Source organism: Panthera onca, chromosome C1 (genome assembly GCF_046562875.1).
Source record: "Panthera onca isolate mPanOnc1 chromosome C1, mPanOnc1 haplotype 2, whole genome shotgun sequence".
NCBI lineage: Eukaryota > Metazoa > Chordata > Mammalia > Carnivora > Felidae > Panthera > Panthera onca.
This window is the reverse complement of record NC_138346.1, coordinates 82,588,830-82,616,030: the sequence shown is the minus strand read 5'-3', so window position 1 is coordinate 82,616,030 and position 27,201 is coordinate 82,588,830. Positions and strand designations below refer to the sequence as shown.

At 33.5% G+C, this 27,201-nt stretch overlaps 1 protein-coding gene across 9 annotated transcripts in view; it reads left to right on the top strand.

Moving 5' to 3' along the window:
* MBD5 (methyl-CpG binding domain protein 5) overlaps positions 1–27,201 on the top strand; it is a 443,648-nt gene that overhangs the window by 216,472 nt on the left and 199,975 nt on the right. For 7 of the 9 annotated variants that reach the window (XM_078451300.2, XM_078451303.2, XM_078451302.2 and 4 more), the window contains one exon: positions 1,766–1,913. The exons of 1 other annotated variant lie outside the window; for it this stretch is intronic. The gene's annotated coding sequence lies outside the window, so the exon portion shown is untranslated. Of the gene's footprint in view, positions 1–1,329; positions 1,459–1,765; positions 1,914–27,201 lie in introns of those variants that run through there. One more of the 9 variants, XM_078451305.2, reaches the window with a different exon arrangement.

Genomic DNA, 27,201 nt, shown 5'->3' with positions numbered 1-27,201 from the left:
TCCCACTTAGAATGTGTAAATGTTTTGCTGTAAATATATTAACCTACTAGACTTCTCAGATACAGAAGGAGGAGCATGTTACCTAATTACAGTACATGTACCATATTACCTTTAAAAACTCAAATAATACTTAATTCTAAAATATATGTGGTTCCTATAAGGATTGTGTTGGGCTATATAACATCACAAATTATAAATACCATGAATGAAAATGAAGCAGATATAGGTATAAAGAATGGGGTCCTATTGGGAAGGAAGGGTGAGTGTTGGAGGTTGCTTGACTGGAGTAATAAGAGAAGGCATCTCTGAAGGGTGACTTTTTTGTTTGCTTGTTTGTTTGTTTGAGAGAGGGAGAGAGAGAGAGAGAGAACACAAGCCAAGTAGAGGGGCAGAGGGAGAGAGAGAATCCTAAGCAGGCTCCACACTCAGTGCTGAACTCAACATGGGGCTTAATCCCACAGCCTGAGCTGAAATCAAGAGTCAGATGCCCAGCAGACTGAGCCACCCAGGCGCCCTGGGAGGTGACTTTTGAGCAGATTCTTGAAACATGCAATGATGCTCTTAAGAGAAAAAGTGTTTCAGTTACTGGGAACAAACATTTGGCTATCTGGGGAAAGTGTTCCAGTCTAAGGGAAGACCAAGGTCAAATACAGAAACCAAAAGTGTGCTTAGCATATTTGAGGAAGAGCAAGAAGGCCACTAAGGCTGTAGAATACCAAGCAAGAAGAGAGGTATGAGATAGGCTGACAGGTAAACAGGGGCCAAATTATATAGCTCAGGAGAAGACTTTATCACAACTGTTACGGGAAATCTTTGGAGGGTTTTGATCAAGGCAGTATCTAAGATACAATTTTCTTTTTAAAAACATCACTCTTTTTCTCTGTGAATAATAAAAATAGCATTCTTTTTTTTTTTTTTTTTTAAATTTTTTTTTTTTAACGTTTATTTATTTTTGAGACAGAGAGAGAGCATGAACGGGGGAGGGTCAGAGAGAGGGAGACACAGAATCTGAAACAGGCTCCAGGCTCTGAGCTGTCAGCACAGAGCCCGACGCGGGGCTCGAACTCACGGACCGCGAGATCATGACCTGAGCCGAAGTCGGCCGCTTAACCGACTGAGCCACCCAGGTGCCCCAAAATAGCATTCTTTTGGAAAAATAAAGGATCCTAGCTCTGTTTGAAATTCAGAAATTTAATGGTAAAGTTTAATTTATTAATAAAATAGTATCTTAGTCATACTTTAATAAAATATTTCTTTGAGCAAATGCTGCGCTATGAATTTATCTAAATATTACTAAATTATTGTGGTTTTTTGTTTGTTGTTTCCAGAATTTTCTGTAAGCATTAAGGCTGAGAAATTAGCTTGGTCATGATAATGCTTTTCCCAATCTCCCTCTTCCAAAGATTATTCTCTTCTACCTGCTAAGAGACAACCAGAAGAAAGAGCCCTAAACTTGAAGTAATAAGAACTGTTTCTTCATACTAGCCCTGACACTAATTGACTGTAACTTTGCTTGAGTTGTTTAACCTCTTGGATTTTGGTTCCCTATAGTGCAAAGTATGGGGATTGGATCATCTGATTGATGTAGCTCTTTCTTGCTTGCAGTCATATATTTAGCAACTTGTGTATAAGGCTAAAATTCTATGATTCTTAATGAGAACTCATAAACATCTCAAAGTGTCCTTAAATGTGAATCTAAAGAAATACACAATAACTGGCTATCTGTTCAAAATTGGTAAATTCACTCTTGTTTCCTTTTTAACAGGACCAAGGAAACAAATATCAGAAGCCAAGAGCACAGAATACTTTCTTTCATCAATCCATAGAACCCTGATACTTCTCTAATTCCATCACACACAAAGGAATGACCACCTTGGCAGATGGCCACAAAGGATGTCAACAATTCTTTGGAGGCAAGCAATGAAATATTTATACTATGAGCTTTCTGTTGTTAAGTATGTAGAAATAAGTAGTATTATCTTGCATTTTAATGGAAAAATAAAATGTTCTTTAATATAGCAATTTTATATATGAAGCATAGCTAATATAGCTATTTCTTATAGTTAAGCTATTTAAGTAACAGAAACTAAGCACCCATGTTTGAAAACAGTGCTATTTGTATCCATCTTGGACACATCTATCATCTAACTACAAATACTAAATAGTTTGGGGGATTATAATTATTTTTTATTTGGTTGGAATGATCCATACCGTTTATGAAATTTTTTTGTTTCATTCCAGAATTTTTTCTTACTTATTTTTAACAACTATTCTGAAGTGCTCCAAAATCTTGGAAAGTCATCCCTTTACATTCCTCACAGCTTTATATTTTGTGAGAATCCTGCATCAAAAGAACTCATGGAACTTTTAGTTCCTTTCTCAGCAGCTCTTATTGTTCTTGGAAGAGTAGTCAGCCAAGGATTGTGGACCACAGTGCCATCTTCAAAATTGAAATTAATTACATTACCAGTTAAAGGGAAAGTTTGCTTGGAAAGAAATTGACTGTATTTTAAAGAAAAAAAGTATAAATATAAGGAATCTGCCTTTGCCACCTTCATGAAATATGAAACCTTAAGTAGATGAATATGAAATGAAATAAAAAATAAACTCATAAAAATTTAAGTAGAATGCACTAAAATTGAATTTTTCAAAGGATTTTATACAAACAAAGAAACTGTAGATATGCTCAGAATTTTTTATTTAGTACTAATTCAACTCATAGGCCTGAGGTCATCTAGCAAACGAGTCTGCTTTTTAAGTTGTACATAGAGGAACACTTTCTAAGTAAAGGAGGACATAAATGTTTAAAAAGTCCAGCGTAGAGCTTCTGAGTTTTCTTTCAGTAACTAGAGTCAGAATTAATTCTTGATTTCCTGTTGGGGAAAATTTCATCTAATTATATTCACACTATTCTGCAACTTTTTGGACAGCAAATCCTGATCACCAAAGAAAGGAAAAAGCAGCTATGTTGCCCTTGCCTCTACAGTTTTAAGAATAGCATTATTATGTAGTCACTGGGCTTAGAGAACCAAGAGTGGCTATCCACTGGCTGCCTTCTGGCAGAGACACACCTAACCCATTCTGAACTGCTGGCAATGTGTGCTTTCTGTTCCTAAGGATCTTCAAAGAAATAGTTTCCACTGCTTCCTTTAGCAAACCAATCTAGTAGAACAGCTCTCGGGGATAGGAAGTTCATATGACCCTCTCTATACACTTTCAGTGGTTGTTTCTAAAACTTGTTTTCTTAGAATTATACTTTAATCATGATTTAAAACTTTCATAGTTTGATACAATCCACTTAACTATTTTAAGAAAATACTTAAAACTGACCATTGCTAAATTAGTAGGAATAGTTTCCATAAACACTGATTCTCCATAAGCAGTCTATTTTTGTCAAATTTTCCCTAATATTTCCTTTTTTGACTTATTCACATATCATATTCTATCTAAGTTTTTCTTTAACCACAGCAATATATCTTTTTTTAAAAAATATTTATTTATTTATTTATTTATTTATTTATTTATTTTGAGAGAGAGAGAATGGGAACAGGGGGTAGGGGTAGAGAGAGAATCTCAGGCAGGCTCTGTGCTATCAGAGGTACCCCAGGGCCTCCCAAGTACCCCAAAAGCAACATATCTTCTGTCAGATAGCTCTAATTTATATTTCTTCCACCTTATACTAAAAACCAGTCATTTGTTCTCTTTGAATCACATTCTATTTATGACCATGTCATTAATAAGCCACAGATATTTATAATTCTAATCAAAAGTGCTGTTTAATTTTTTTTGCCATATTTTAAGGCTTATTTGAATATTATAGTTGTAAAAACTTTTAGTACCTTGAAAGACAATTAGAGCATAGCAGGTATAACTTATGAGTCCACTATATAATAAGCCAAATTCAAAGAACATAGTAACACTAACTAATTAACCACCACTCTGCCACACCTACCATGCTGTGTGACCATAGACAAATTATTGGTTCTCTTTGACCCACAATTTGTAAATTTTTAAAATTTGAATGGTAATATAATTTCAAGAATTAAATGAGATAGGTGATGTAGTTAAAAATCTTAGGTATTTAGCACTTGCCGTAGCTCATAATTCAATAAATAGGCGATATAGTTATTCTCCTTTTTTAAAATGATTGAAAACAGACTTCCTCATGGTAAGCTCAACTCTTACAAAAGAAATAGTTTATTTGCCCATTATACCCATGCCAAATTTGTTTTACACCATTATGTTGTTGTACTGGAACTAAATTTTGTTTACTGAAATTTCCCAACAAGCAGTTTATGTTTAAACATGTGAAAATGCAATTTATCAAAAAATCACTGTTTAAAATCATAGTTGTTAGGAAAAATGATTGTTAACCTTTGGGTCTCATGAAAACTATACATTCCAAACTTTGTAAGTAATTTTACTAGGGTACTCATCAACTCACTGCCTGCTCTAAAATTTTAACTTTATATCAACCACTATTATTTGCAGAAATATTCCATGTGCAAGGCAGAGTGGTTTGAAGAATTTTCTTCTTGGGATTAAGTATCTTTTATGTATACATTGATCAGGTGCTTAGTCTGAGAAACTGATATTTCCACTAGAAAAATAAAAGTAAACAGGCAGTTTGGATCTTTTAGTAGTTTCCTAGGTCTGCTGTAGCAAATTACCACAAACTGGGTGGTTTAAATTTTGAAAAACATTATTTTCTCACAGTTCTTGAAGCTGAAAGTCCAAAATCAAGTTCTCTGCAGGACCATGATCTTTTAAAGACTGTAGGGAAGAATCTGTTACATGCCTTTCTCTTAGCTTTTGGTGTTGCCTAACAATCTTGGCATTCTTCCGTTTATGCTCATTACATCAATCTCTGCTTCCCTTATCACATGGTTTTCTCCATATGTTTCTATGTCTTTTCTCCTCTTCTTATAAGGCCACAGTCAGACTATAACCCACCCTATATCAGCATGACTCCTCTTAACTTGATTACATCTGCAAAGACCCTATGTGCCAACAAAGTCACATTCAAGGGTCAAGGATTAAGATTTAAACATATTTTGGGAGAGGTAACACAACTCAAACAATAATACTGTCATATATTTTTTTGAACTGAGAATAAAGTTAGGGAAGAAAAATTGATTGTAAAAACAAGAGAATTTCCTTTTCCTAGGAAAGAGGTTGTTTCACTTGTGACAAGATACGCTCTATTAGTAGATGTACATATTTTGCTTACAATGATTTGGTAGTACCATTTCTTGAACATAGATGTTTCTTGATAATACCTTTGCCCAGCTACTCTTTAGCTCTATAATTTAAAGTTATAAAACAATATCTATCATTTTGTTGGTTTACTTGAGCTCAGAGTTCAAATATTAGTTTTACAGTTTTATGATTGAGGCTTGTATCCATACATCAACAAATGAGATTCCCTAAAGACTTTAGAGATGGCATCATATTTGCATTTATAATTGTACTGGTAGTTATATTTGTAAATGAACTGAGTTAGTTTTTCCTTTGCTAATCATGATTCAAACCAGAGCTACTTTTTATTTTCATGGGTAAGAAATTAACTTTGAATTCAAATTAAGAAACATTGTTGATCTTTCAAAATGAACATAGCCACTATATGTTTTTAACATTAATTCTATAGCCTATTCTAATAAAGCTAATTCTAGTGAAGTCTTTCTAATATATAATTCAGTATGTGGTATATATATCATCAGTACATTTTTATCTTCTTTATGGCCATTTCCCATATATTTAAATAATTATCACAAACTTTTCATATAATACAACTTACACAAGATGTACCCTCTTATTTCAGAACTTCAATAAGAAAATTTTCTGTGTGTCTTCTTATCTTTGAGCTTCTAAAAAGGAAGGGAAGTAAAGCATTATAAACTGTTATGGGAGTGAAGAAAGATGAAGTAGGAAGATCCTAAGCTCACTTTATCTTATGGCTACAAGCTATATAATACCCGCTTCAGTGTAAATAGCCCAGAAAATGACCCAAAGACTGGCAGAACAGACTCTCCACAAGAAAAAGAAAGAGGCCATATAGGGTAGGAGTTGTGGTCAAGAGCCAAACTGACCCAGAGGACTTTCTGCAGGAGGGAAGGACACCAAGGGCATGGATAGAGGAAAGAAAAAGACCCTCACCCCAGGCATAAGAACCCACCTAGAAAAGACAAATCTCCGTAACATTTGGCTTTGAAAACTTGTGGGGCATAATTTGTGAGTTCTTACAATCACTGGGGCTTAACACCTGGAACTTTAAAAATCAGTAAGCTCAGCTACAGGAAAGCTGGAAGGACAAGAGGAAATTGAATCCCCAACCTTAAAGAGACAGCACATCTGCTGAAGGGACTGTCTTTTTTCCATTGGGATATTCTTTCCTGATTTGTTGAAGATTAGTTGGCCATACGTGTGTGGGTCCATTTATGGGTTCTTTATTCTATTCCACTTATCTATGTGTCTGTTTTTGTGCCAGTACCATACTGTCTTGATGATTACAGCTCTGTAATACAGCTTGAAGTCTGGAATTGTGATGCCTCCAACTTTGATCTTCTTTTTCAACATTACTTTGGCTATTCAAAGTCTTTTCTGGTTCCATACAAATTTTAGAATTGTTTGTTCTCTATGAAGAATGTTGGTGTTATTTTGATAGGGATGTCATTGAAAGTGTAGATTGCTTTGGGAGATGTAGACATTTTAATAATATTTGTTCTTTCAATTCATGAATTCAATTCAATTCAATTTTTGTCTTTAATTTCTTTCAGAAGCTTTCTATAGTTTTCAACATACAGATCTTTTACCTCTTTTGTTAGGTTTATTACTAGGTATTTTATGGTTGTTAATGCAACTGTAAATGGGATCAATTCCTTGATTTCTCTTTCTGCTGCTTCGTTGTTGGTATAGAGACATGCATCCGATTTCTGTACATTGTTTGTATATCCTGCAACTTTGCTGAATTCATATATCAGTTCTAGTAGTTTTTTGGTGGAGTCTTGCAGGTTTTCCATGTAAAATATGTTATCTGTGAAAAGTGAAAGTTTGACTTCTTCATTGCCAATGTGGATGCTTTTATTTCTTTTTGTTGTCTGATTGCTGAAGCTAGGAGTTCCAGTATTGTGTTGAACAACAGTGGTAAGAGTAGACATCCCTGCCCATAATAGGCAAAGAGAGCCATTGCAGACCACTGAACTGAAAGCAAATGCAGCTCAGCCACAACAGTAGGGCACACAAAACACACACAGGAGATACCCCTGAAACACCAGGTTTTGGTGAGCAGGGGACATTGCATTGCAGGTTACTATAAGACCTCTTCTTTATAATGCCACTACTTGCAAGAGCAGGAGATGTAGCTGACTTTTCCTGTCACATAAAAACAGATCAGAGAGTTAGACAAAATGAAGAGACAGAGGAATATGTTCCAAATGAAAGAATAGGACAAAATCACAGCAAAAGACCTAAATGAAATGTAAGTAAGTAATATACCTAATAGAGAATTTAAAGTAGAGGTCATAAAGATACTCACTAGACTTGAGAAAATAATGGAGGACCTCAGTGAGACTCTTAAAAAAGAATAGAAAACATAAAAAAGAACCAAATAGAGATGAAGAACTCAACACCTGAAATTAAAAATTACTAGAGGGAATAATTAGTAGACTAGAGGAGGCAGAAAAATGGGCCAGTAACCTGGAGGACAGAGTAATGGAAAGCAATCAAGCTGAACAGGAAAGAGGAAAAAAATAAAAAATGAAAATAGATTGAGAGAACATAATGACACCATCAAGTATAATAACATTCATATTATAGAGCTCCTAGAATAAGAAGAGAGTAAAAAGTAGGCAGAAAATGTTTTTGGAGAAATAATAGCTGAAAACTTCCCAAATCTGAAGAAGGAAATAGAAATCCAGATTCAGGAGGCACAGAGAGTCCCCAACAAAATCAACCCAAAGATGTCCACACCAAGTCACATAGTAATTAAAATGCCAAGATAATGAGAGAATTTCAAAAATAGCAAGAGGAAAGAAAACATTTACATACAAGGGAAACCCCTTAAGGCTACCAGCTGATTTTTCAGCAAAAACTTTTCAAATCAGAAGGGACTGGCCTTATATAGTCAAAGTGCTAAAGGGAAAAAAAAAACTTCAATCAGGAATCCTCTATCCAGCAAAGCTATCATTCAGAATGGGTGAGTTTCCCAGACAAACAAAAGTTAAAGGAATTCATCACCACTAGACAAGACTTACAAGGAATGTTAAAAGAGACTCTTCGAGTGGAAAAGAGACCATAAGCAGGAGGAATAAAAGTAGAAAGCACAAAAGCAGTAAAATTAAATATATCTATAAATATCAGTCAAAGGATTCACAAAATAAAAGATTGTTAAGTGTGACACCATGTACCTTAGACATGGGGGGAGAGGAGTTAAAATTTAGTGGTTTAAAAAAAAATTTTTTTTACATGTTATTTATTTTTGAGAGAGAGAGAGAGACAGAACACAAGTTGGGGAGGGACAGAGAGGCAGGGAGACACAGAATCCAAAGCAGGCTCCAGGCTCTGAGCTGTCAGCACAGAGCCCGACACAGGGCTCGAACCCATGAACCGTGAGATCATGACCTGAGCCGAAGTCAGTTGCTTAACCGACTGAGCCACCCAGGCATCCCTAAAATTTAGTGGTTTTAAAATGAGTTTAAACATAAGTGACCATAAAGAACTTATCAAACTCAACACCCAAAAAACAAATAATCCAATGAAGAAATGGTTAAAAGACATGAATAGACACTTCTCCAAAGAAGACATCCAAACAACACATGAAAAAATGCTCAACATCACTCATCATCAGGGAAATACAAATCAAAACCACAATGAGATACCACCTTACACCTGTCAGAATGGCTAACATTAACAACCCAGGCAACAACAGATGTTGGTGAGGATGCAGAGAAAGAGGATCTCTTTTGCATTGCTGGTGGGAATGCAAGCTGGTGCAGTCACTCTGGAAAACAGTATGGAGGTTCCTCAAAAAATTAAAAATAGAACTACCCTACGACCCAGCAATTACACTACTAGGCATTTATCCACAGGATACAAGTGTGCTGTTTCGAAGGGACACATGCACCCCCATGTTTAGAGCAGCACTATCAACAATAGCCAAAGTATAGAAAGAGCCCAAATGTCCATCGATGGATGAATGGATAAAGAAGATGTGGTATATATACATGATGGAGTATTACTCGGCCATCAAAAAGAATGAAACCTTGCCATTTGCAGCTATGTGGATGGAACTGGAGGTTATTACGCTAAGTGATACTAGTCAGTCAGAGAAAGACAAAAATCATATGACTTCACTCATATGAGGACTTTAAGAGACAAAACAGATGAACCAAAGGGAAGGGAAACAAAAAATAATATAAAAACAGGGAGGGGGACAAAACATAAGAGACTCATAAATATGGAGAACAAACTGAGAGTTACTGGAAGGATTGTGGGAAGGGGGATGGGCTAAATGGGTAAAGGGCACTAAGGAATCTACTCCTGAAATCGTCGCACTATATGCTAACTAATTTAGATGTAAATTTTAAAAAATAAAAAATAAAACAAGTTTTAAAAAAAAGCAGTTTAATAACTTAAAAAAAAACATAAGTGACCATCAACTTAATATAGACTGCTATAGGCACAAAATGTCATATGTAAATCTAATGGTAACCACAAATCAAAAATGGATAATAAATAGGTAAAAAATAAATAAAAGAATCTAAGTATATCACTAAAGAAAGCCAGCAACCTGTGAAAGAAAAGAGCAAGAGAGGAAAGGAAAAAAGAACTACAAAAGCAATTATAAAACAAGGAATAAACTGACAGTAAGTACATACATATCAATAATTAGTTTGAATGTAAGTGGACTAAGCACTCCAATCAAAAGACCTAGGATGACAGAATGGATTAAAAAGCAAGACTTATATATATGCTGCCTACAAGAGACTCATTTCAGACCTAAAGACACAAGTAGTTTGAAAGTAAAGGGATGGAAAAGCAATTATCATGCAAATGGAAATGAAAAGAAAGCTGGGATAGCAATACTTGTATCAGACAAAATAAAATTTAAAACAAAGACTGTAACAGGAAACAAAAAAGGACACTATATAATCATAAAGGGAACAATCCAACAAGAAAATGTAACAATTGTAAATATATATGCACCCAACAGAGAGCACCCAAATGCATAAAGCAGCCAATAACAAACATAAAAGAAGTAATCAATAGTAATACAATAATAGTAGAGGACTTTGACACCCTACTTATGTCAATGGATAGATCATCCAAAAGAAAATCTGCAAGGAGACAGTGACTTTTAATGGCACATTGGATCAGATGTTTCTAACAGATAAACTCAGAGCATTCCATCCTAAAACAGTGGAATACACATTCTTTTCAAGTGTACTTGGGACATTCTCCAGAATAGATCATATGTTAGACCACAAAGCAAGTCTCAACAGATTCAAAAAGATTGGAGTCCAGCATGCATCTTTTCCACTCTCAATGCTATGAAACTAGAAATCAACCTCAAGAAAAAATCTGTAAAGACCAAAAATATATGGAGGTTAAATACCACACTAGTAAACCATGAATGGGTCAAGCAAGAAATCAAAGAGGAAATTAAAAAAATACATGGATACAAATGAAAATGAATCTTGAAAATGCAGCAAAATCTGTTCTAGGAGGGAAGTTTATAGCAATACAGGGCTATCTGTAAGCAAGAAAAATCTCAAATAAACAACATAACCTTACACCTAAAAGAACTAGAAACAGAAAAATAAACAAAACCCAACACCCAAAGGAAGGAAATAATAAAGATTACAGCTGAAATAAATGAAATGAAACAAAAAACAAAAAACAAACAAAAACCAGTAGAACAGACCGATGAAACTCATAACTAATTCTTTAGAAAAATCAACAAAATTGATAACCGTTAGCCAATATCATCAAAAACTAGAGAGGATGCAAACAAAATCAGAAATGAAAAAGGAGAAATAACAAGCAACACCACAGATTTACAAAGAATTATAAGAGAATATTATGAGAAATTATACACCAACAAATTGGACAACCTAGAAGAAATGGATAAATTCCTAGAAATATATGAACTCCCAACACTAAATCAGGAAGAAATAGAAAATTTAAACAGACCAATTACCAACCATAAAATTCAATCAGTAATAAAAAAAAGAAAAGTTAAAAAAAACCCAAACAAACCAAAGTTCAGGACCATACGGCTTCATATGTGAATTCTACCAAACATTTACAGAAGAGTTAATACCTATTCCTCTCAAACTATGCCAAAAAAATAGATGAGGAAGGATAGCTTCCAAATTCATTCTATGAGACCAGCTTTACCCAGATAACCAAACCCATATAAAGTCACTACCAAAACAAACAAGTAAACAACAAACAAAAAAAACCCTACAAGCTAATATCCCTAATGAACATAGATGCAAAAATCCTCAACAAAGTATTAGCAAACAGAATCCAGCAATACATTTTAAAAAGCATTCACCAGAAGTGGGATTTATTCCTGGGATACAAGAGTAGTTCAATATTCACAAATCAATTAACATGATATGTCACATTAACAAGAGAAAGGATTAAAATCATATGATTATTTCAATAGATGCAGAAAAAACGTTTGACAAAGTATAACATCCATTCATGATAAAAACCCTTAAGAAAATAGGTTTAGAGTAAACATACCTCAATATAATAAAGGCTATATATAAAAGAACCACATGCTCAATAGTGAAAAACTAAGAGCTTTTGCCCTAAGATGAGGAAGATGTCCACTGTCACCACTTTTATTCAACATAGTACTAGAAGCCCTAGCAACAGAAATCAGAAAAACAAAAAGAAATAACAGTCTTCTAAATTGGTAAGGAAGAAGTAGAACTTTCACTATTTGCAGATAACATAACAGTATATGTAGAAAAACTACTAGAACATATAAATGAATTCAGTAATCAACATACAGAAATCCACTGCATTTCTTTTTTAGTTTTTTTAATGTTTATTTATTTTTGAGAGAAAAGAGGCAGAGCGTGAGCTGGGCAGGGGCAGAGAGAGAGGGAGACACAGACTACAAAGCAGGCTTCAGGCTCTGAGCTGTCAGCACAGAGCCCAATGCGGGGCTCAAACTCACGAACCACGAGATCATGACCTGAGCCAAAGTCAGACACTTAACCCACTGAGCCACCCAGGGGCCCCTCCACTGCATCTCTATACACTAAAAATGAAGCAACAAAAGAGAAGTTAAGAAAACTATACCATTTTCAACTACAGCAAAAATAATAAAATACCTAGGAATAAATTTAGCCAACAAAGTAAGAGACCTGTACTCTGAGAACTACAAAACACTGAGGAGAGAAATTGAAGATGACACAAGGAAATGGAAATATATTCCATGCTCATGGATTGAAAGAACAAATATTGCAAAAATGTCCATACTACCCAAAGCAATCTATAGATTTAATGCAATCCCTATCAAAATACCAACTGCATTTTTTACAGAATTGGAACAAATAATCTGAAAATTTGTATGGAACCACAAAAAAAGCCTGAAGAGCCAAAGGAATCTTGAAAAAGAACAAAACTAGAGGCATCACAATCCCAGACTTTAATATATAACAGCTATAGTAATCAAAACAATATGGTACTGGCACAAAAATAGACATAGATCAATGGAACAGAACAGAAAACCCAGTAATAAACCCATGATTATATGGTGAATTAATCTTTGATTGAGGAGGAAAGAATATGCAATGAGAAAAAGTCTCTTCAACAAATGGTTTTGGGAAAACTGGACAACTACATGCAAAAGAATGAGACTGGACCACTTTCTTACACCATTCACAAAAATAAACCCAAAATGGATTAAAGACTTAAATGTGATACCTGAAATCATAAAAATCCTAGAAGAGAGGTTAGGCAGTAATTTTTCTGACATTAGCCTTAGCAACATTTTTCTAGATATGTGTCCTTAAGGAAAGAAAACAAAACAAAAATAAACTATTATAACTTTATTAAAATAAAAAGCTCTGAACAGCAAAGAAAACAACAAAACTAAAAGATAGCCTACTGAATGGGAGAAGATAATTGCATATGACATATCATATCCAATAAAGAGTTAGTATCCAAAATATATTAAGAGCTAATACAACTCAACACTCCAAAAACAAATAATCCAGTTGAAAATTGGGCCAAAGATATTAACAGACATTTCTCCAAAGAAGACATCCAGATGGCCAACAGCACATGAAAAGATGCTCAACATCACTCACCATCAGGGAAATGCAAATCAAAACCACAAGGAGATATCACCTTACACCTGTCAGAATCACTAAAATCAAAAACACAAGAAACAAGTGTTGGCAAGGATGTGAAGAAAAAGAAATACTCTTGGGGCTCCTGGATGGCTCAGTCCATTAAGCATCTGACTTTGGCTCAGATCATGATGTTGCAGTCCATGAGTTTGAGCCCCACATTGGGCTCTGCATTTACAGCTCAGAGCCTGGAGCCTGCTTCAGATTCTGTGTCTCCCTTTCTCTCTGCCCCTCCCCTGTTCATTCTCTCTCTCTCCCTCTCTCTCTCTCTCCCCCCTCGCCTCTCTCTCTCTCTCAAAGATGAATAAAGATTAAAAAAAAAGAAATACTTTTGCAGTGTTGGTGGGAATGCAGACTGATGCAACCACTAGGGAAATCAGTATGTAGGTTCCTTAAAAAATTAAAAATAGAGTTATTATATAATCCAGTAATTCCACTACTGGGTATTCACACAAAGAATACAAAAATACTAATTCAAAGGAATACATGCACCTTGATGTTTATAGCAGTATTATCTATAATAGCCAAATTATGAAAGCAACTCAAGTGTCCATGCATAGATGAATGGATAAAGAAGATATAGTGTATATATGCAATGGAATATTACTCAGCCATAGCAAAGAATGAAATCATCGTTTGCAACCTGAATGGAGCTAGAGAGTATAATGCTTTGTGAAATAAGTCAGTCAGAGAAAGACAAATACCATATGATTTCACTCATATGTGGAATTTAAGAAACAAAAGCAATAAAGAAAAAAGAGAGAATAAAGTAGATTCTTAACTATAGACAACAAATTGATGGTTACCGGAAGGAAGGTGGGTGGGAGAATGGGTAAAATAGGTGAAGACAATTCAGAGTACACTTATTATGATGAGCACTAAATAAGTGTAGAATTTTTGAATCACTATATTGTACAACTGCAACTAATACTGTACATTAATTATATTGGAATTAATATTTTTAAAAATATAAAAGATAAAAAACAAAAATTCTTGAATTGAGGCCCTTTTGTTTTTTCTTTGTTACATGAAACACATAAAATTTCTGAAACATACTCTTCTTTCAGGTAAAACCTGCTTCACATTATTATTTGCATATAATAGGTACTCAATAAATGTTTATGAAGTGAATGAAGGAAATTGTAATTAGCCCCTCTACTTCTAGACGGCATCCAGAAAGAATGATATTGAAAGTAAGGAAGTTCTGAAGCTAATTCAGTTATACACCTTTCACATTAAATATCTTCTTTAAATTTGGTATAGGAGATAAACAGACAGAAACCAGAGAGCTTGAAATGCTGCAGAGTGGAGATATGTTCTTTATTTCCCAGAATTTTTCAGTAAACTGAAGGACTTACGGCTTTGGTTTATATTTTTATCTCATTTTCCAAATGAATGTTGAAACTCCGGGGAAAGAAAACAAAGTACAAGATTAAATGAGCAGTTGACTATTTAAGGAATGGAGTTTGATTTTCTAAACTTTGGATCAAATTACTACAGTAGCAGTTCACCAGCCTGACTATGCTTCACCATAACCTGGAGAACTTTTAAAAATGTAGGTGTTTTAGCCCTATCTCTACTGGTTAATTTCAATTCTGGTAATTACTACCTGTGTGACTGAGCATTATTTATTCCATAGGATTGGATTCTGTAGAAGTGGAAATGATACAAAAGTATTGGACGTCTGGATAAGAATGTGCCTCACAGAAATTGAAATCATAGTATCTACTTAGAGGTGTGCTGATCTAATTAGTAAAACTTTGAACTGAAAAGTAAGGAATTTGAAGACATAAATTAGCACATAAAACAGTAAGGACTTTGTAGTTTGATAGACATTAGTAAGAGTGAAGTAAATGCCCCGAATTACTGGTAACATACCTAGGGAAAACATTAGGGCATTGTGCTTTTGCCCTCAAATGTCTATATTCCAAGGCCCAACGTATATCTGAGACTGAAATGGACTGATTTCTTTTATGGAGGACTTAATATCAATAGCATGTTCCTGGTGAGAGTGAATGAGCTTACATGCTAGAAGTATGACAGTGATAGTTATGGTGGGGAGTAATAGGATAGGGGCGACTTATGGAATTCTTACAGTTTTAGAAAACTTCTAGGGCCCTCTCTAACCTGCTCTATCCAATCTGCTATGTTTGTAAGTAATTGACAGTTCTTCTGTTACATGTATTTATCCATCTATACATTCAGAAAGGTTTTATGTGTCAGACACCATACTAGTAGATACAATTTGTGGATGTGAAGAAACATAGAACATAATAGATTTGATAATCACTACAGTGAAGTATCATGTAAGCAATTGAGTAATTGCATTTCATTTATACATGAATTGGTTATTTGTATTACCACTTAGGCATTAACCAAAATACATGAAATAGGAATTCCAGTGTACTTAATTGTTCAGAAAGAAGTTGCGTTATGATTATTAGAAAAAGTTTCATCTTGATCCAGGATGTTTGAGGAGAAACTTCTTGAAAACTCTATATGATATGCTATAGGCAGTATCTCAAATTACTAAAGGCTAAGACTCCGATCGTAATGTTAATTACTATCATTGTTCCTTGCCTGTATGCTCATTTACTGAGTCTACAACTGATCAAGTTGCTTTTGATACAGCTATTGCTTGTTAATAGCCAGAATCTTGGGGAGAGAGGCCAGTTTCCTGGAATAAAAACTGCTGCGGATAGAGAAACAGCATCCATAAGAGAAAGGTCTGAGAGTGTAATGGGCTTTGGAGGACGGGACTCCATTGATTTGGCGCCTCAGCGGGAGTGAAGGGAAAGGAATTTCTAGAGAAAACTCTGTGGTTCTGACTTGAAAGAAGCAAAATGAAAACAACAATAATTATTTTCTTTCTTCTGCTGTGTACTTCAAAAACAATTTGAGAAGAAAAAAAGTCCTTAAGTAAAATTGAGTTTACATTTATATTTAGATAACTTCCCTTATTCCAGAATTTTACTGCTTTTTGTTTTACTGGATTTTAGTAAATCACTACCTGTTTTGAAATGTTTAAACTCCATAATAGAATTCAGTATGTAATACTGTCAGTTGTGGAAAGAGGGACCACAGAAATTTTAATGTGTGTTGGTTTAAACAATCAGCATATTACGGTAAGTTTCTTCAGAAGGAATATGTTGTGTTAGGTTTTGCTTTTGAATTATTAAAGCAATACATACTCATGATTTTTAAAATAAGAAACAAATAATGTGAAAAAGCATAAAATAAAAAGTAAAATTTGAAACTATCCTATTTCTACTTTCCACAAGTAACTTGTATTAACTTATTTTATGTATCATTTCAGAAATCCTCTGAAGGATTTCTTTATGTGTGTACATACATTTAACACACACATATATATGCACACTTATACATAGGCATATACTGTATATGCTTTCTTTTACATAAATGCAGCATATCCATTTTTCTTTACTAATGGCCTTTCCTTTATCTCTTATTGAATTCTAAGAATTCTTGGTACACTAATAAAATGTACCTTTTCTCATGTATTTCACACCTTTTCCTACAGTTTAATTTGCACTCGACTTGATTTGTGGTAGTTTCTTTTTTCCCATACTGAAATTTTAAGTTTTGGTTTAGTCAAATAATCAGTCTTTTCTCTTATAGCTTCTTTAGATTATGTCCAAGAGTATAACACCATTTTTTCTTTCCTACTTTTATGGATTAATTTTTGTTGAGAAACTTTATTATAGCAGTTTTAGGTTTATAGTAAAGCTGAAACATATCGAGTTTTCCCATAGGCCCACAGCCTCCAAACATTCATAGCCTCCTCCTTATTAATTTCCCCACCACAGTGGTACATTTGTTACAATTGATAAACCTACATTGATACATCATTATTACCTAAAGTCTCCAGTTTACCTTAGGGTTCACCATCGGTGTACATCTTATGGATTTGGACAAATTTATAAAGGCATGTACCCACTATCATGATATCATGCACAGTAGTTTCACTGCCTTAAAAATCCTCTATACTCTGCCTATTCATCCTCCCCTCCAATTTTTTTTTAAATAAAGTTTTTATATTATATTTAAATCTTTAAATAACCTGGAATTTTCTTAGTGTCCCAGCGGCTCTTACTGATTAATCATTTTTTATTTTATTTTTATTTTTTTGGTATTGACTAATCTTTTTTTTAAAAGTCACCTTTATCATATGTATATTGGATTAAAATCTTATGTATATTGGAATATATTTCAGGATTCTCTGGTATACATTTTCTATTTGTCTATTTCTTCTCTAGTATAAAAGTCCTTAATTACTGTATCTTCACAGTGTTTTTATACTCTGGAAGGACTGGTCTCCTCTTTACTCCTCTTTTTTTTTTTTCTTTTCAAAATATTTGTAGATAATGACATGTTTTTTGATGAACTTTGGTGTCAGCTTTCAAGTTCTCAAAATAAAAAATCTTACTGGTATTTTAATGAGAATCTTATTAAAAGACTAATTTAGGCAGAATAACGAGTCTTTGAATAATGGTTATATCTGTCCTGAAAACAGATTACATTATAGATATCCGGATTTGTTTATTCTGAGTTACTTATTATTTTTGTGATTTTCATATTAAATGAGTTTGTTACTAGTTTTTATTTTATAATTGGGCATGTCATATATATATAGGAGAATCATTGACTTCCATATACTAATTATGTAATTAGCTACCTTTCTAAATTCCTTTTAGGGGGTTTTTTGTTGACTTTCTTGGGTTTCTCAAATATACATGCATGTTATCATGGAAATAAGGATACAATTATCTCTTCCTTTCCTCCCACCTAAGTTTATTGAGTTGACATATCACATTGTATAAGTTTAAGGTGTACAATATGATGATTTGATATAAGTATGTATTGCAGATGAATACCACAATAAGTTTAGTTAGCACATCCATCACTTCATATAGCTCCTGTGTGTGTGTGTGTGTGTGTGTGTGTGTGTGTGTGTGTGTGTGTGTGTGTTTGTGGAGAGAAGGTTTAAGATCTGCTCTCCTAGCAACTTTCAGGTATACAATATAGTATTGTTAACTATAGTCACCATGCTGTGCATTAGATCCCCAGAACTTACTCATCTTATAACTGGAAGTTTGTACCCTTTGACCACCCTCACCCATTTCTTCCACCTCAGCAGCCACCAATCTACTTTCTGTTTCTATGAGTTCATTTTTATTTTAGATTCCACATATAAGTAAGATCATACAATTTTTGTTTTTCTCTGACTTATTTCATTTAACATCATATTCTCAAGTTTCATCCCTGTAGTCACAAATGGCAGGGTTTCCTTCTTTGTATGGATGAATATTTCATGTTATAAACACACACACATGCATGTACACATCAGATCACATTTTCATTATCCATTGATAGACACAGGTTGTTTCTATGTCTTGGCTATTGTAAACAATGCTTCAGTGAATATGGGGATGCAGATATCTCTTTGAGATAGTGATGTTATTTTCTTCAGATATACGCCCAGAAGTGGAATTGCTAGGTCATATGGTAGTTCTGTTTTTGATATTTTGAAGACCCCCCCATACTGTTTTTCATAATGGCTGTACCAATTTATATTCCTGCCAGCCGTGCTCAAGGGTTCTTTTTTCTCCACATCCTTACCAGCATTTACTATCTCTTGTATTTTTGATAATACCTATTTTAACAGGTGTGAAGTGGTATCTCATTGTGATTTTTGATTTGCATTTTCCTGATGATTATTGATGTTGGGCTCTTTTTATGTACCTTTGACCATACCTTTGGTATTTACTTGGGAAAAATGTCTATTTATTTTCTTTGCCATTTTTAAAATTGGATAATTTGGTTTTTTGCTGTTGAGTTGTAGGAGTTTCTTACATATTTTGGATATTAACCCCTTATCAGGTATATGATTTGCAAATATTTTCTTCTGTTCCATAAGTTGCCTTTTCATTTTGTTGATTTTCTTTTTTTCGCAGTGTAGAAGCATGTTTAATGTAGTCCCACTGGTTTAATTTTTCTTTGTTCTTGTGCTTTTGATGTCATATCAAAAACATCATTGCCAAGAGCAAGGTCAAGAAGTTTTTTCCTATTTCTAGTAGTTTTATGGTTTCAGCTCTTACATTTAAGCATTAAATTCAAGTTAATTTTTCTGAGTGGTATAAGATAAGGGTCCACTTTTGTTATTTTGCATGTGAATATCCAGTTTTTCCAACACCATTTATTGGAAAGAGTATCCTTTCCCCACTGAATTTTCTTGGCTCCTTCCTTGTCAGTTTGGGGCCTTGTTGACCATATATATGGGTTTATTTCTGGGTTCTATATTTGATTCCATTGGTCTTTGTGTCTGTTTTTATGCCAATACCATATTATTGATTCCTTTAGATTTGTAGTATAGTTTGGAATCAGGAAGCATGATGTCTCTAGCTTTGTTCTTTCTCAGGGTTGCTTTGGCTATTAGGGGTCTTTTGTGATTCCATAAGAATTTTAAGATTTTTTCTATCTATAAAAAAAAATACTACTGGAATTTTGATAGGGATTGCACTGAATCTATAGATGACTTTTGGTAGTATGGACATTTTAATGATACTAATTCTTCTAATCTATGACATGAGATATCATTTCACTTATTTTTGTCTTCTTCACTTTCTTTTATCAGTGTCGTACGATTTTCATTGTACAGGTCTTTCACCTCCTTGGTTAAAGGTATTCCTAAGTATTTTATTGTTTTTGATGCTACTGTGAATGAGATTGTTTTCTTTATTTCTTTTTCAGGTTGTTCATTGTTATTGTATAGAAATGCAACTGATTTTTATATATTGATTTTGTTCCTAAAACTTTACTGAATTCATTTATTAGTTATAACAGTTTTTTGATGGAGACTTTAGGCTTTTCGGTGTATAAGATCATATCATCTGCAAACAGGGAAATTTTGACTTCTTCCTTTCTGATTTGGATGACTTTTATTTCTTTCTCTTGCCTAGTTGCTCTAGTTAGCATTCCCGGTATTTTGTTTAAAAGGAATGGTGAGAGTGGACTTTCTTGTCTTGCTCCTGATCTTATAGGAGAGAGAAGATTTCGATTTTTCACCATTATATATGATGTTAAACTTGGGCTTCTTATACAGGGTTTTATTATGTTGAGATTTTTGTTGAGGGTTTTTATCATGAAAGTATGTTGGAACTTGTCAAATGCTTCTTTTGCATCTATTTAGATTGTATGATTTTGATCTACATGCTGTTATTATGATATTTCACATTTATTGATTTGCATGTATTGAACCATCTTTGCATCCTAGGGATCTGTCCCACGTGATCATAGTGAAGACCTTTTTAATGTGCTGTTGAATTCAGTTTGCTAATATTTTGTTGAAATTTTTGTCTGTATATTCATTAGGTATATTGACCTGTAGTTTTCTTTTACTACAGTATCCTTATCTGCCTTTGTAGTAGGATAATTCTGGCCTTGTAAAAATTAACTTAGAAGTCTTGTCTCCTCTTAATTTTTTTGGAAATGTTTGAGATGGTTTGGTATTCTTTAAATGTTTGGTGGAATTCACCAGTGAAACTATCAAGTCCTGGGTTTTTGTTTGTTATAAAATTTTTGATTACTGAATTAATCTTACTCATTGGTCTATTTGAGTTTTCTCTTTCTTTATGATTTAGTCTTGGTAGGTTGTATATTTCTAGGAATGTATTCATTCTAGATTGTCTAATTTATTGGCATATTATTGTTCATAGTAGGTCTGTTATTATCCTTTATATTTCTGTGGTTTCTGTTGTAACGTCTTCTCTTTCATTTATAATCTTATTTAGAGTCCTTTCTTTTGCTTAGTCTGGCTAAGGGTTTGTCAATTTTGTTTATTTTTTCAAAGAACCAAGTCTTAGCTTTGTTAATCCTTTGTTTCCTTATTCTTTCATTTATTTCAGCTCTAATTTTTATTATTTCCTTCATTATGCTAATTTTGGACTTAGTTTGGTCTTTTTCTAGTTCTTTGAGATGTAATATTAGGTTGTTTATTTGAGGTCTATTTTCTTTGTGTATGCATTTATAAACCTTACTGTTAGAACTGCTTGTTGCTATATCCCATACATTTTGGTATGTTGTGTTTCCATTTTCATTTGTTTCAAGATATTGTTTAAATTTCTCTTTTGATTTCCTTGCTCCATTGCTTGTTCAGGAGTATACACTTTAATTTCCATATATTTGTGTATTTTTCAGCTTTCCTCCTATTATGATTTCTAATTCCATTCCATTGTGATAGAAAGCACACTTGCTATAATTTCTATATTCTTGAATTTTTTGAGAATTGTTTTGTAGCCTAATACATGATCAGTCCTCAAAAATGTTCCGTACATGGTTGGAAAGAATATATATTTTTCTGTTAATTGGATGGGGTGTTCTATAGTTGTCTGTTAGGTCCATTTGATCTATAGTATTGTTCAAATCCACTATTTTCTTATTAAGTCTCTATCTGAATTTATCCATTATTAAGGGTAGTGCCTCTTCCTTTCTAATATTTATATCTCTATTTCTTTCTTCTACCTAATTAGATAGTATATCCAGAACAATATTAATTTAATTATTTTAACTTTTTTCGAACCTATAAATACTTTTCCCACTATAGATATGACACACACTATTATAGCTCTCATAGCTCTGAGTAAAGGAAAAATAGGTTCAGTAAAACTTTGATTTGCAAGCATAATTTGCTCCAGAAACATTCTTGTAATCCAGAGCACTTGTATATCAAAGCGAATTTCAAGAACCATTGGCTCAGCTGTGATCATGTGGCGTTCGGCGACATGTACTACTTGTATTGCAGGACATCACTGTTTATCAAGTTAAAATTTATTAGAAATATTTTCTCATCTTGCAGAACACTCACAGAATAAATTACTCACAATCCAAGGTTTTACTAATTGCAAATCAAAAAATTCTTTAAAAAGTGAAATAGGACTGAATGAACAGTTGAATTTCTAGAGTTACATGAATTATAAGAATCAGTTCTCTGATGACAGAATTAAATTTTCTTTTTTCCTGTGGCAACTCTAAGATTTACTCTCTATCCATGTTCTTTAGCAATTTGATATGATGTGCCTAGATTACGTTTCTTTGTATGTTTTGTTCTTGAGTTTTGCTGAGCTTCTTAGATCTGTAGGTTAATGTTTTTTCACCAAACATGGGAAATTTTACTTATTATTTAATCAAATATTTTTTCCTGCCTATTTTCTCTTTCTTTTTTTTTTTTCTGGGACTCTATATACATGTATGATAAATTACTTGATTCTGTTTCTTGGCTATGTGGGTCACTGAGACTCTTCAGAAATTTCTGTTCATCTGTCTCCAAGTTCTCTGGCTGGTTTTCCTGTCATCTTCAATATGCTGTTAAGCCATCCAGTGAATTTTTGTTTTGATAAAGCACTTTCAGTTCTATAATTTCAATTTAAATCATTAAAAAAATTTATTGTGGTAAGAGATACATAATAAAATTTATAATTTTAACCATTTTTAGTGTATTTGATTCTTATTTATTGTTTCCATTTCTTCTAAGATTCTCTGTGCACTCATCATGATGATATTTTTTATGTTCTTGATAGTATTTATTTTTATTTTTAAGATTTTATTTTTAACTAATTTCTATACCTGACATGGGGCTTGAATTCACAGCCCCAAGATCAAGAGTCACATACTCCACCCACTAAGTCAACCACGGTTCCCATGTTCTTGATAATATTTATAATAGCTGCATTAAAGTACTTTCTCAGTTATTACAGAATTTGTTCTGTTGTTGCTTTTTCTATGAGTTTTTGGTCACAGTCTCCTATTTGTTCATGTGTTGAGATTTTTTTATTCTATACTGGGTAGATTATATACTTCAGAGACTCTGGATTCTATTATTTTCCTCTGGAGAATATTAACTTTTTTTCTAACAGTTAAATTACTGGCTGCTTATCTTTTTCTAGTAAAGGCTTGGTTTTATGTCTCGTTAGAATGGGTCTCTTTTGGTTTTACCTTAAATCCTGGGGTGACTCTTTTAATACAGGGATATAATCTTAACTCCAAAAATGTGGCCTTTTGGGGATTTCTGTGGAAAGTCTAAGTTGTTCACCAAGCTGCTTCAGTTTTGTGGGATTCAAACTCCAAACTCTTTGTCTTGTGCAATGGGAAGCAGCAGAAATCCCTTTTCATCCTTTCAGCTATTTTTTTCCAGTAGGATCTTTGAAGTCTTCTCCATGTGTGTGTAGTTCAGGGGTGGGAAATATATGCAAAATTTTTAATCTCTCCTTCTGTGTTTCCCTGCTTTCCAAAATCCACGTCCTACTACAACCCTCAATTTTCAACCATTCTTTCAGCCCTTAACTCTGGCCTCTAATACCTCAAGCCAGTAAGAATGTGACTTTCTGCTTTAGTTCTGGCTACTCCCACAACTTTTTACCTCAGAGGAAAAGCTATATAAATACAGATCTTGTCCAGGAATGTTCTCTTCTTTCAAGGGTCGGAGTCTCTTTTTCTGGTTTTGGCTACTTTTGATCAGTCTCCAAATAGTTGTTTTTTATTTGTTTGTTTTAGGATTTTTTCAGTTTGTAATTGTTACCATGGGATGATAACAAGTCTGTTTCAAGTTACTGTACCATCACCAGGATTGCAGTTCCTGGGATTTTTTTTGCTTTTATAATTACCTATTCACTTCATTATCTTACTTTCATATATTTTATTTCACTTCATGATCAGTTTAGTCATGTAGACCTAGGTTTGATTCCTGGTTATGCCATTTATTATGGCATTACTTCAAATTTATGATTTTTTAGTATCCTTATATATAAAGTGGAAATGACCATATTTACCTTATAAGGTTGGTTGCTTTGAATATTAAATTTGACAATATATGTAAAACAAGTGGCACAGGGCCTTCATTGGACTTCTTAAATGCTGCTACCCTTTATTACCATAATTATTCTATAAGGTTGGAATGTCAAATATTACTATGTGGGATGACTTACCTAAGATCTTACTACTAAGTAATAAGAGCACAGATTAATTAAATCATTTCTGCAAGATAAGTTTATGCCTCCCAGGGGTTCCAGTTTAAATTTCAGTATTATACCATATAAGAAGGAGAAAAGCCTCATTATGATTTAGAGGAGGAACAACAAAACAAAGATTACTAACAATAAGACTACATGGTCAGTGTACTGAGTGATGATGTCCTTTTCTCTTCTGTGAGCACTTAGGAGCCAGCCAACTGACTGGTGACCAGAAGATAGCACTGTAGCATTTTTGTCCTATCAGAGAAGAATGAGTCTAAATAAGTTTCTAATTTTAGAGCCAGACAGAATATTCAGTGAGAATACTCAGGCCTAGTAAAATAAGTAGCATTTGTATATATGGTCAGTAAAGAAAATAATACAAAATATACTGCTATGCAACTATTCTGCCCTCTGGGTTTATTTTAACTCACAAATGAATGATTTGTACCCTGGGCAAGCATGTAATTTCAGAAATTGGTTATTGGATGAGGTTTTCTAAGAATAGTGAACATCATTGTTTTGTCTACTGAAATCATGCTATGGATGTGTGTATGTGTTATTTTGTGTTATATTTTAACTAATGCATAGGATTTTGTGTGTGCTTTTCAAAAACATTTTGCTATAGAGGAAACAATTTAATGCTAAAGATAAAAGGAGAAACTGGTTGAGGTCATATCCACTGTCTCTGGTAAGCATTATTACAGTTACGATTCACATTTATGCCTATTCAGATAGAAACCCATCAATCATGTAAACTCAGGGCCAGAGTCATATCTCTAACGCATAGTATGAATTGCCACATATCTTATTTTTCCACACACACAAAAAAATGCTCAGTATCATCTCAGATTAAAATCTGTCTTTTCAAATTGATTTTATTTTTATCTAGACTAAAAAGCAAAATGCAGTGTCAGAAGAGGAAATAAAATAATTCCTGCCAGGATGTGGTTTCTTTTTTTATATTAATTCTTACATAATCAAGTATTCATATAGTTCTGTAATCATAATAATGGCTCTGAGAAAAAAACAGAAAAATTATTATTTATCCTCTTTAAAATGGAATCAATTTATCCTTGTGCAATCATATGTCCTAACTTGGATTGTAGGGGAAGGCCATGTTATAAAAAGAAAATTACCTAAGGTTATAAAATATGAAAAGCAAATAAAATCTATTTACATGCACATGCGATTTATCAGCATAGATCTCATATGTTTCCATGAAAATTTAACAATTTTATTAAATCTTACCAATAAAAGATTTAAAATAATAAAACTGTCCTGTTTTGGGAATTTATGGTTTTTTTAAGTATAAGATAATTGCACAGAAGATTGGAAGATAAAATCTTCATTTACATTTTCTCTCAGCCAAGGAAATTTAGTTCAATTTACACATAGTGTTATTTTTGAACAGTGTTTATTAGGAACTTTTTATGAGCAAAGCACTGTGCTAGGCATTTTTAAGGGATATAAAAATAAACCTGGTACCACCCTGCCTAAAAGAAGTGTGTAGCTTAGTAAAGACAAACAAAAGCACACATGTCACACATGCGTATGAACGGAGTGTGGAAACTTTCAGAGTCTAGTCCTCAACAGTGTGGTTCCAGAGAGCAGTGTTGGTATGTGGTATTTTTTGTTGTATTTCAGAATTACAAGTGATCTTTAGGAGAGCCTAGCATAGTACCTGGAGTATAATTAGTGTACAATCGATGTTGAAAGAATAGATAAAATATTGCGTCATGGTTGGGGTTGGACAGCAGGCGAGATGTGGTAGGACTGTGTGTGTGTGTTAACTGCCCCTAGGGTTAAACCAGTTATTTTAGAATTAGGCTGATTTTTTTCTCTGGGTTCTATCATCTTTGTGACCTTGTGCAAATTACCTACCCCATTTTCTTCATCTGTCAAATGTGGTGATAATCTGTTTCATAAGTTTGTTGTGAAGTGTGAATGAGATAATAAATGTCAGGCCTATATTATAGTGACTATAGTATTTTAGATTAAAAAACATTGTTACATTTACTATTACTGTTCTCATTAGTTTTGCTACTAAGGGATAGGTGAAAATACCTCATTATGAAACAGAAGTAGTGAAACTATACCACTGACTTTACATGTATGTAAGTGGCAGAATTTTTCCTACAAGTGATACTTCACTTAATCTATATTATTTTATTTTTTCAATTAAGGAAAAATAATTCATGCATTATAAATAAAATAATTTATTATTTAATTTTGTACTTGGTCATTTTATCTTTGCAGAATGAAAACTCAAATAATCACTTAAGAATTATTCACTCTTTCACTCATTTATTTATCCATTTCACAAATATTGACCAAGCACCTGCTGTCTGCCAGGCATTGACACTGTGGTAAGCACTGGTGACTAATTCCCTGTTATCAAAGTTTAAATTTAGTTTGAATTCTAGTTCATTGTTCACAGACCTGGATTTGCAAATCTGGGCCTTCAAAGGTGGTTCACAGTATCCTAGATGCTGTGCTTAGATTTAGGGAGTAGATGTCACATGAATGAGCATTTCTTTCTTTGACTCCATGAATTATAACAAGACATGACAGCATCAGACTTGAAAAGTTATGTCAATAGCCCACCTTCTTTAAAGTCTGTCATTTTAAAAGAATGATAATTTTTTTTAATGTTTATTTATTTTTGACAGACAGAAAGAGGCAGAGCACAAGCAGGGGAGGGACAGAGAGAGAAGGAAACACAGAATCTAAAGCAGGCTCCAGACTCTGAGCTGTCAGCACAGAGCCTGACACGGGGCTTGAACTCAAGAACTGTGAGATCA